Consider the following 4,394-nt stretch of genomic DNA (forward strand, 5'->3'; position numbering starts at 1 on the left):
CATTGTCAATACTGTTCACCATATAAGCAAGAAATAAATGAAGCAAAGTTAAACTGCCTTAGCTGAGGACTGAACTCGTATCAAGGTTTCCATTGACCAAGTGATTATCACTAATCTTAATGCATATACTCTTGTCAACATTTTAACAATAGCCTTATAGTATAGCTTCCACAGAGTCATATAAGCTTATGACAATACCACTAAATGGCTTTCAACAGGTTAGAAAGAGCAGTTGAATCTCCTTTATAAAAGAAAGGCACACTGGATAATGTATTCCAAGCCCTGAATCAATCAAAGCCTGTGACTGGATCTGGTAGACAGAAGCTGAAAGAAGCCCATTGTATATATGTGTATATATATATATATATATATATATAAGCAAAAATTTAGATTCAGATGAATTAGGTATTTAACCCTTTAGCATTCAAACCGGCCATATCCGGCCAATAGTATTCTGCCTGTTTTATGTTCAAACTGGCCAGATCTGGTCTCTCACACCAACCCTACAATATTGTTTTAAAAATTAACAGTTACCTCATCAAAATCTCAAAGCTACAAGATAATGCATGATTAGTTCAAAACAATGTGGATAAAAAAGGATTAATTTTGGTAGAATAATGCAAACACTAAAGGGTTAAGTTGAGGTGCCAGAATGTAGTACGGTATTATTATCCATAGTTTCAAAATAAGGTGATTAAAATCAAAATAAGCAGCATACTAATGTGTCCATCTGTTTTAATTTAATTTAATTCTATGTCTTTATGCAGCTGAGGATTGCTCTGCATGTAAATTGATGTAATGGTTGCATTGTTCAATTAAATGGAGTCACTTGAAACAATCATACTCCATCACCTCTGGAGATCCTGTTGCTTATTTTGATGATAAATATATATATATATATAAAATGAATGCATAATTTATGGATTTATCTAATCTGGTGATACTCACAAAAAGCTTCTTTAGTGGATCAGGCTACAAACTGCACAGTAAACCAAAACAAAGGAGTGCAATGTATTGTCCAATGCAGTTGAAGTCCAGTAAATCCAGTTGATGAATGGATGTAACTGTGATATTCTTTGATCTGAAGAGCAAGCCTTCTTTACTGCTTTATCTTATAGATTGTACGATAATTTAACATATATATTTATACAGACATAGGTGCAGGAGTGGCTGTGTGGTATGTAGCTTGCTAACCAACCACATGGTTCCGGGTTCAGTCCCACTGCGTGGCATCTTGGGCAAGTGTCTTCTGCTATAGCCCCGGGCCGACCAATGCCTTGTGAGTGGATTTGGTAGACGGAAACTGAAAGAAGCCCGTCGTATATATGTATATATATATATATATATATATATATATATATATATATATATATGTATGTGTGCGTGTGTGTTTGTGTGTCTGTGTTTGTCCCCCTAGCACTGCTTGATAACCGATGCTGGTGTGTTTACGTCCCCGTCACTTAGCGGTTTGGCAAAAGAGACCGATAGAATAAGTGCTGGGCTTACAAAAGAATAAGTCCCGGGGTCGAGTTGCTCGATTAAAGGCGGTGCTCCAGCATGGCTGCAGACAAATGACTGAAACAAGTAAAAGAGTAAAAGAGTAAAGACATGTAAAATAATTTATACACTAAAATAAATTATTTTTCTCTGACAATGATAGCAAAACGATCATAATCATATGGATATCAACTGGTGAAATAAATATATTTATATCATGCCTCCTCTCTCTCTTTTTACTCTTTTACTTGTTTCAGTCATTTGACTGCGGCCATGCTGGAGCACCGCCTTTAGTCAAGCAAATCGACCCCAGGACTTATTCTTTGTAAGCCCAGTACTTATTCTATCGGTCTCTTTTGCCGAACCGCTAAGTGACGTAAACACACCAGCATCGGTTGTCAAGCAATGCTAGGGGGACAAACACACACACACAAACATATATATATATATATATATATATATATATATATACATATATACGACAGGCTTCTTTCAGTTTCCGTCTACCAAATCCACTCACAAGGCATTGGTCTGCCTGGGGCTATAGCAGAAGACACTTGCCCAAGATGCCACGCAGTGGGACTGAACCCGGAACCATGTGGTTGGTTAGCAAGCTACTTACCACACAGCCACTCCTGCGCCTTTTCTTTACATTTTATATACATAATGTGGATGGTTGCCAACTGCTCCACAAAGCGGTGCTGTTTACTCAAAGTGGATGGAACTCGTGGAAGTAGGAGACCCAGGAAGACATAGAGCGAAGAACTGAAGGACGACCTTAGAATGCTGAACCTTTCAAGTGAGATGACAAAAGACCAAGATAACTGGCACCTTGCTGTACTCAAGAAGACTTGTCCTTCACAGCGGAAGTGTTAAGATTGCATTCCTTGGTGAAGAGGATTGGCCTAAAAGAGTCCTGAGCCGGTGCCACATAATAAGCACTCAGCTGATGTCACATAAAGGCACTCATGCCGGTGGCACATTAAAAGCACCCAGCACACACTGTAAAGTGGTTGGTGTTAGGAAGGACTCTAGCCATAGAAACCAAGTCAACTCAGACTGGAATCTGGTGTAGCTTCCCAGCTCTGGGCAAACTGTCCAACCCATGCCAGCATGGAAATGGACATTCAAGAATACCAATGATCATGGTGATGCATGTATATATGTGTGTGTGTGTGTATGTATGTAAGTATTCATATATGTTAAAACGTAAAGACGTTGCCCTTTTCAAGCCTAGCCAGGCTCATGGGCCCGGTTTCCTGGTTTGTATGGCTTATGTGTTCCCCCCAGCTGGACGGGATGCCAGTCCATCACAGCGTTACTCAAGAAACAGGAAGAGAGAGTGAGAGAAAGTTGTGGCAAAAGAGTACAACAGGGGTCACCACCACCCCCTGCCAGAGCCTCGTGGAGCTTTTAGGTGTTTTTGCTCAATAAACACACACAATGCCCAGTCTGGGAATCAAAACCGCGATCCTCCAACCGTAAGCCCGCTGCCCTAACCACTGGGCCATTGCGCCTCCACATTCATAAATGATAGGCTTGTATAAATGCCTGTGTGTGTGTGTGTCTCCTTAGCTTGACATCGTGTGATGATTGTAAATGTGTGTCACTATCAAGCAAGCAGTTTCCTTCATTCCAAATCTTCCATGAAAATACGTCCAACCATGGGGAATATTACCTTAGTTAGAAGCAAGAGAGGTTGGTGACAACAAGAGCATCCTACTGTAGAAAATATGTTTCGACAAATTCCATTGGACCCATGGAGAAGTAGACGTTAATGCTGATTCCCCTACACCTCCCTCCCTCTAACTGATCCTCCAACACATCATGATCCCTGTCTTACCAACATGTTCATGTATCTCACCAATCCTACATGTTCCCATTGCGATTCTTCCTACATGTCCCCTATACCCTAACATGACTACTACTACTACTATAGCAATCCCTCAAGGTCGAGGATGATGGTCTTCGCGCAAATTTATTGGTGAGTCCGCAGGTGACTGATAAGACCAATTCTTGCTCGAAAAGATCGGTCACAGTGCGGACATCTAGTGCCGGAAGGGAGAGTCGCACGTGGTTGTTGTTGGCGCTCCTTCCGTCGTCGTCTTTTCTCCTCCAGCTCTGCAGACCTTTTCGACTCGAAATTCGCCGTTCCCTCATGGATGCTGGTTTTCCAGAGTGGTCTGTTTTTTGCCGTTTCCTCCCAGTTGGTGAAGTCAATGTCACACTTTTTGGGGTTCGATTTCAGGGAGTCCTTGTAGCGTTTCTTCTGGCCTCCTTTTGTACGCTTGCCGTCTTTGAGTTGGGAGTAGAAGATCTGTTTGGGAAGTCGTTCGTCAGTCATTCTAATCACGTGGCCGCTCCATCTTAGTTGGCCTTTGATGACTGCTCCATGATGACGATGATGACTATGCCAAGAAAAAAAAAAAAAAATAATGAGACGGTCATAGGCGGTCACATGATCAGATTCCTTTGATCGTCGGTTGGATCTCTCAGGGTTTGACCTGGGGCTAAATAATAAACAGCTACTTCCGCAGCGACTTTCTTCTGGTCCAGTCCTCAGTGACTCAATGCAACCCTGTTGTTGATAACTTTGACTTGCTAATTGTGATAAAGAGAGCCTAGCACCACCAACAAAGAACAACAACAGCAACAACGGCAGCAGTTTACAACTGACCGGATGTACTCTATATGAGTCAATGGTCAACTCTGTGTGCGCTTGTGTGTGTGTGTGTGTGTGCTTGTGGGGGAAGTAGTAGAAACTAAACTGCCACTTATATTAAGTGAAAGGAGACACTTGGTCAGAAGCCCAAGTCCAGTGAAGATAACCATATATGTGAATGTATATATATATTATATATGTGTGTGTGTGTGTGTTTATATTATATATATATATA

At 41.4% G+C, this 4,394-nt stretch overlaps 1 long non-coding RNA gene across 1 annotated transcript in view; it reads right to left on the reverse strand.

Annotated features, from left to right (window-relative positions):
* Positions 1-896: 896 nt before the first annotated feature.
* Positions 897-4,394, reverse strand: part of LOC118767579 — an 11,952-nt gene continuing 8,454 nt past the window's right edge. The window contains exon 3 of the long non-coding RNA XR_005003498.1: positions 897-979. This is a non-coding gene — a long non-coding RNA (uncharacterized LOC118767579). The remainder of the gene's footprint in view (positions 980-4,394) is intronic.

Source organism: Octopus sinensis, linkage group LG23 (assembly GCF_006345805.1).
Source record: "Octopus sinensis linkage group LG23, ASM634580v1, whole genome shotgun sequence".
NCBI lineage: Eukaryota > Metazoa > Mollusca > Cephalopoda > Octopoda > Octopodidae > Octopus > Octopus sinensis.